Source organism: Gossypium hirsutum, chromosome A01 (assembly GCF_007990345.1).
Source record: "Gossypium hirsutum isolate 1008001.06 chromosome A01, Gossypium_hirsutum_v2.1, whole genome shotgun sequence".
Taxonomy (NCBI): domain Eukaryota; kingdom Viridiplantae; phylum Streptophyta; class Magnoliopsida; order Malvales; family Malvaceae; genus Gossypium; species Gossypium hirsutum.
Genome location: NC_053424.1, coordinates 116,850,753 through 116,858,908, shown reverse-complemented (window position 1 = coordinate 116,858,908; position 8,156 = coordinate 116,850,753).

The following is an 8,156-nucleotide window of genomic DNA, read 5'->3' as shown; positions in this document are numbered from 1 at the left end:
TCATGTATCTATGCTTATGCCAAATAATTAGGATGCTATGATCGAAATGAATCAAATACTCCTAACTAGATGTGTTATGAATGATATAAGAATGCAGAACTGAGAATAACCCTTTTTAAAATGCTTAAGGTGTCATCACTCGTTGTCTATCAAGGCATTATCACTTATGTATTGCGCTGTAATCTTGTTCGGCTGGTATTCTTGACAGAAAACTCAAAGAAACAATCACATTCTGCTCTACAAGCTTGCCCCGCTGTAATTTCAAAGTCTCTTCCATTGTACCTTCTGGGACATAAAGTTTGTACCTCCCACTGCAACTTCAGAGGAATAACATTTGGTTTCTTCCATCTATCCTGCTGCAACTCAGGGGTATAGGATTTGTCTCAATTTGATCTGTTACACCATTTCCTGGGTGTAATGACCAGATGTATATGTCTGATATTTGCATTAATGCAGAGTATCATTTTTCTTTTCCTGAGAATGATCCCCTTTTACATTTGGGTTGACATTGCTCGTTATTTTTCAAGGCTGTATCACTGATGTAATATCTTGTCTTTTTATTCAACTGATATCTTTGACAGAAAGCCCAAAGAAATAATCACGATTTGGGCTCTTATTTCTCAAACATTTCCATCCCTGAGGTTTAGTGAGTTCTAAACAATAATCCTATTTCAGGTTCTTGTATTATTTAGGAACTTCCAGAGTAATATGTGAAACTCTTTTTATGAAAGTATTATTAGCCCACTAATCGTCATTTCAATACAACATGCTTAAAAAAGATCATAACAATGGGCCAAAAGCAAATTAATTAGGAGCATAACTCGAACCAAGTAAGTTAATCAAGGATAGTAAATGCAATTAAGAAGGAAATTTATTTGGACGTATCTTGAAAAGAATAAGGTAATCAAATATAGCCAATTCAAAATGGGTAAAATGGAAAACTAGGTGCTCCAGATATTGCAGCTTGAGCTTCTCTGTACCAAATTCTTGAGGACTATTTTAAGCTCAATCTGTGTTTAGGGGATCCGGAGTACTTTGTTGATGCCCCAAGACGTAGCATACTTCTTTATTGTTAATTCAGGAAAAGCAAGACTACTGTATCCCCACTTTCATCCACATTTCAGCAGCCCTTTTCAGGTTTTCAACTCAAATCCCCTTTGGTCTCAAGGCGCCCTTTGCGAGTTTTCACCTCATCTTCTCATTTTTCTCTTTTTTTTTTGTTAAGTGTTTTTTGATTGAATCCGAATTCACAAGATTAGGCAGGTTCTTGCTATTACCTTGGTCAGTATCGACGCTCTTCCAGAGGAGACTTTCTTTACCACATAAGGTCTTTCCTAGTTTGGCTTACACTTTTTTTTGAGGTCCCTTTTGTATAGGAAAGACCTTTTTCAATATTAGGTTTCTCTTTTGAGGCGAACCTTTTTGTTATTTGCTCATGGTGAATATCTTTCAACCTCATTTCTTCCATCAAATTCAATTGATCACATCAGAATTGGATCCATTCGGCTTCATCTAACTTCGGCTCTAACAAGACTCAAAGAAAAGGAATCTCGATTTCAATGGGCAAAACCGCTTCCATTCCATAAACCAATGAGTAATGTGTTACCTCGGCGAAGGTCCTAATCGACGTTCGATAAGCATAGAAGGTAAATGGTAACTTTTTTATGCCAATCTTTACAAGTCTAGGTCACCTTTCACTATGACCTTTGTTTTGTTGTTTTTATTCTTCTTCTTCTTCATCTTTTTTTGTACTTTTATTTTTATTTTTAGCTGCCTTTGCTGCATTGTGATATGGCGTTTAATCTTTGAATAGACTGTAAGCTTTTGACGTTGTGCAGTTGTATTAGACATGATCCTTTTTGACATTCCTTGTTGGTACTTGATCTTTTTTTTTTGGAATTTGATGACTATCGACTTTGCAACATTGGCATATGAAGCGACTTTCACGCTCTTCGTGAAGTAATCGACAACTACCAAGATGAATTGATGTATGTTAGACGAGAATGGCCTGATAACATCTATGCCCCACATAGAAAAAGTCTGTGAAGAAATGGATGAGGCATATGAATCTTGTTTCCTTGAATACGACCTAACTAAAACAATCCCTTTCCATGGTGGATCAACAGTATCCGGACTTCATGATTAGCCTGACCATCGTAAACCCATTAGCATGTGTCCTTCTGACACACTTAGGGATATCTTTTAACATTTTCTTAGCCTTAACAACATCCACACGTCTTAGTAGCCTAGGCGTATCTTAATACGATCGTGTGAAAACATTTTTGAATTCTTAAAATAACTCAATAACGTCTCGCTTTGTCTTTATGGTGATGCAGACTCCGATGTTTGCCTCTTTCTCTTGTCCTAGGCTTACTATCCACTGACTTTTTGTAAGGTAGGATCTGTTTTCATCTTATTTTACCATCCTTAACAAATCAAGAGATATGTTACAATCTTTGTCATTTCCAAAGTCTTGAGATCCCTCTAGACACATATTTTGCTCAAAAGGAGATTTTAGGTTAGTAGCAGCGTCGCTGATGTCGTTGATATCTGGGTACCTATTGTAGGTACGAAGGAAGATATAAATGAATCTAAGAATGATCATTTGTGTGGTATGAAGGATAAAAGAATATTTGAAGGAAAGTCCAAAGGACAAAAAATCTAAGAATAATTGTTTGTATAGTATGATTATAAATGAAAAGGAAACAATAAAAGAATATTTGCTCGAAGTGAGAAACAAAGATGCATTTTATTAAAATAAAGATATTGAACATAAGCCTTATTTCACAAAAGGATTCTTATTGCTTCTAGGCTTAAAGCAACAAACGTGTTTTGGACATTACTCTAAATCAACTCTAAAAACTACATGAATCTCTTCCGCAGTCCAATTGTTCAGAACACTTCCAAGTATGTAAGGGCAGATGGCTAATAAATTATCTTCCCCATATCCCTCTTCGTATACGGTGTTAATATTCAAATTTCCCATGCTCCTACTGTATCTTTGAGATTTTCAAAGAATTTCAACTCTTTTAATTAATGTGATGCATGTAATGCGATGTAATGTAATGTAATGTGATGCAAATGCATGAATGCAAAAAGAAAGGCATTGATTCTGAATTCAATTTCATCAGAACAACTTTTCTAGAAAACAAATTCCTTTATATAAAACAGATTACATATGCAGCCTTGCCCAAGCGAAGACGCCGATCCATTTCTTCATATCCAGCGGTTAAGATCAAATTTTGTGAAGTTTTCAATGAATGCTTTTACTTGTTTCTTTTTGCTCGATCCAGGTTGCGACTCATTGCTCACTTATACTTGTTTCTTTTTGCTCGATCCAGGTTGCGACTCATTGCTCACTTATCCTTGCAATGTTCATTAGCTTCTTTGAGACATGACGGCTCTCGAATAATCTTTGTTGGCTTGAATCCTTGGGCAATGAAGTAAAGTCGTGTATTCCCCCACGGACTATCAGCCTTCTCTTGTTGTTTACTCGAACCATATTCAGGCAGCCGTATCATATTCCATTTTATCAAGGAATCCATTCTCCATGACAAGCTTTTCTACTTAGCAATCGAATGTGAATCAACACCTCCTTTCTATGATGAAAATGCAATACAATCAAAATAAAAGAAAACATATTAGTAAAGGAGAAATAAACAAAATAGAGTACCTATCCGGGTGACCACTAGGGGTTCGTAGTGGCTCTACCTAGAGTGGGCTCTTAAGGCTCGCTATATGGGGTTTGGTTTTAAAGAAAGGGTACCTGAACCAGCAGATTCCTCAATCTTCACCCATTATAGGCTCATATGGATCGAGTTCGATTCAGGGGAACACATTTTCCTATGGCTGCACGGAGATGAAAATCTCACGAAGACATAGGTACAGATGTATCTGAAAAGTGATCCACTATCCTACACGAAGGTGAAGACCTCACGAAGGAATAGTTTCTCACTTCCACTTAAAAGGGTAAGATCGACCGATCATACAATGCAATATGCAGAAAGATACCTAAACTCAAACTGATACAACAAATATAAACCGCAATGATAAGGATCATAACAAAGATGAATAAAAATGCAACGAAAGGATATCTTACGATGAAAATGCAATATAATCGAAGCAAAATCAAATGCATCAGCACAGAAGAAATAAACAAAATAGAGCACCTATCCGGGTGACCACTAAGATTTGGCATGCTTTTACTTAGGGTAAGCTCCTAAGGCTCTCTATAAGCAGTTTGGTTCTAAAGTAAAAGGTACCCGAACTGGCAGAATTCCTTGATCTTCACCCTTTATAGGCTCATATAAATCGAGTTCAGTCCAGAGGAATACATTTCCCTATGACTACACGAAGATAAAAATCTCACGAAGACATAGGTACAGATGTATCCCGAAAGCGATCCACTATCCTACACAGAGGTGAAAACCTCACGAAGGAATAGTTTCTCACTCCCACTTAAAAGGGTGTAACCGCACGGTCATGCAATGCAATGTGCAAGGATATACAAAAAAGCTCGAAGCAAATAAATCGTAACACAAAACGGATGAAATGCAATGAAAGGATCGTATATCAAAACCAAATTTTCAATTTTCGACAAAAAGACAAAAGTTAATGAACTTGTGGCTTGACTCTCTTATTTGGGTCCCCAGTGGAGTCGCCAAGCTGTCGAAACTATTTTTTTTTAAAAACAGGGTCAATTTTGGTTTTGAAAATGATAAACGAAAATTGGGAGTCCCCACCAATCTTTTTTGTTTAGGTGTGATCGGATCACCTAGAAATTTGGTCATTTTAATAAAATATTTTGATTTACTAAAACAACGATTCTGGTCTACGAAATTTGGAAAAACGAGTTCGGGAGTCGGTTACGTACGAGGAAGGATTAGCACCCTCGTAACACCCAAAATTGGTACCTAATTGATTAATTAATGTCTTAATGTCGAAAATGGAAATTTTAAAAAGATTTTAAAACATGATCCCTTGTTTATTAATGTTAATTTAAAAAAATGTTTGAATAAATCGAAGCGGATGCTAAAGACCTTCTTATCCCGAAGTAATAAAATGTCACATCCAGCACGTTAGGACACGACAGTTTAAAACCCCGAAAATAAGCTTGCGTTTTGATTTTCAAAGCTCATGCATTTTAATTAAAAGGATATTCGGTTATTTGGGTTAAACGAGAAAAATTGAAACCCAGTAAATTAGGGCATGGTTTCTCGAATTTTTGAAAAAAACGAAATATTGCCTCATTTTTAATTTTTTTTGAGTGATAACGATTGTAAAACCGAAACTACTTGCATTTATTTATTTGGAATAAAGCGATCTATATTGGATAAAAATATTGGAGCTTAATTCACAATGCGATGACATGAAAATATAGTAATGAGCTTGAAGCAAATATACATGAATAACATCACACAAATGTACGACAATAATATGAAAATACAAGTGATTGAATTATAGTACACACAATGACAATAATCACTCAACATACATTATTTAAATATTAATAATTAAAGAGAAATGAAATGAATAATACGAGTAATTAAAAATAAGCAACAAGACGATTCTAGACGAATAACATGTAGGAAAAACAAGCTTGAAATAGACACTATGGAAAACGATTTAAACTAAATGATATTAAACAATTTAAAATCATTAATATACAAGATAACAAAATAATATAAATAGAATAACTTAAAATAATTATTCAAAAAAAAATTTAAAATTGCATATAAAAGTTTAGAATAAATAATATTGTAAAAAAATAATTTAAAAATAATTAACATATAGAAGGTATGTACAAAAGTTTAATATAAATAACGTGTGAAATTTTAAAATTAATAGTAGAAAGGTTTATAATAAATAATAAAAAGAATTTAACACAGTTATCATATAAAATGATATAACTAAATAACATATAAGAAATTTTTAAATATATATATATATGTATATATACATAATAATTTAAAATACAAAGATGCATATAAAAATTTCAAAATAACTAATACGTATAATAATTTAAAAGATATAATATATGTAGAATATTTAAATTTGATAATAATTTAAAATACATGATATGTTCAAATAATAATAATAATAGTAATAATAATGTATATAAATACAAAAAGGAAAATATATAATCTAATAAAATCAATATAAAATTAATTAGTTTAATAATATGATGATAGCAATAGTAATAATAATAATAATAAAGTAGAAAATAATAATAATAATACATTAATAAAAATAATAATAGTATATTAATAATAACAATGATAGAAAATAACGATAAAGTAATAATAATAATAAACTAAGGAATAATAATAACAATAACGATAATATAAATAATAATAAAAACAACAAGAGAAATAACAACAACAATAATAATAAAAGAATAAAAGTAATAACAATAATAATAGCAATAATAATAGAATTAACAATAAAATAAAATAAATCAATTTTAATAATAATATAGCAAAATAACTAAAAGAGGACTAAATTGAATTTAAAACAAAAATTCGGGGCAAATAAATAAAGGGAAAAAAGGGGAGGGACTAGTCTGAGCACGCGAATGACATAGAGGGGCTCAAAGGAAAATTTTCCCTCTTCCTCCAAAACGGCGTCATTCATATAAGGACCGAATTGAAACAAAGTTCAAATTAAAAGACATGAATTAAAAAAAGGAAAAGACTGGATTAAAACATAATAGAAATGCGAAAGGACCGCGTGCACAATTATCCCAATTAGCAGAAACACACGAATCCCACGGTTAAGGGTTGGGTCGACCCGTTTCACCCCCAAAACGACACCGTTTTGGCAATAAGAAACCCCAAGTGAAACGGCGGCATTTTGATAATGTTATAACAGCCCAAAATTTTTTTTAACTTTCATCTCAACCCTTCTTCTAAAAAAAAAACTAAAAAGCTTTCAACTTTCTCCCTTCTTCTCAGGCCAATAGGGCCATCGCCCAACCACCATGGTCGTCTGCCTCTGGCACTAGTGACCGCCGTATGCGGCGGCCGAAGTTCAAGAAAAAAAGGGCCTTTCGGCTATTTTAACCTCCTTAAACCCGATTTGAGGCCTAAAATTCCAAGATTCAAAGTATAAAAGCCCGAACGAGCCCTCGTCCCCTCGACTTCCGGCCACCCTTCATCGGCGGTGACTTCCTCAGGTACGGCCTTTTAGTTTTTTTTTAAAACTATTTTTTTCCTTTTTTATTAAAATAAATTCAAGGGAAAATAAAAAGGAAACAAGAAAAATAATAATAATAGAATGGACAAAAACGAAAAAAAGAAACAAAAGGGAAAAACCTTTTTAAATCTTGGTTCTATTTTGATTTCCAAAGAAAAATTCCCTCTTTACAATCGATTTCTTTTCGGCTTTATAGCCGATTACAATATTGGAAAAATATTGCTACTTTTTCTGTTGTTACGCTTCATTTTGGTTTTTTGCTCCTTGTTTGTCCTATTTTCTTGCTGTTTACAGGTCTCTGGAGGTGCAGGCGATGGGACGGGGCCAAAGGGTGGTTGAAAGGTGTCAGACGGCATGTGGGTGAGTGGCGCAAGAACGTGAACAGCGGTGTAGCAGGGGCTAGGGTTTCTGAGAGTGAGTTTAGGCTATTGGGCCATTGGGCCTTTAGGTTTTTTTGTAAATGGATTAAACATGGACATTTTTATTTCTTGAATTTTGGTTTCTGGTTTATGGGCCCCGGGTTAAATTGGGCCTCTACAACATGCATATATAATGAGATTGGGAATCCACACATGATAAATACATATAATGAAACTTAAACTTGAATGCTTAAAAACTCAATGATACTTAAACTTGAATGCTTAAAAACTCAATGATCGAATGTAATTTTTAATTATTTTATTTAAAAAATTATATGTATTAGTATCATAAATTAGTAGTCAATTAATGTCATCAATTAACCACATATGTATTGATAAATGATAATTTCTTTCCTGTTAGAATTAAGTGACCTGAATCCTTATTTAAATAAAATACAGTGGTAAAATAAAATAAAAGAAAAATCCATATAGAATTACACTTCTTTTATTTTATTTTAGAATAAGGTTTTTTAAACCGTATTAAATTTCATCTATTTGATATTGATTAGAATAAGGTATTTCAGTCTTACTAGAATATGGCTT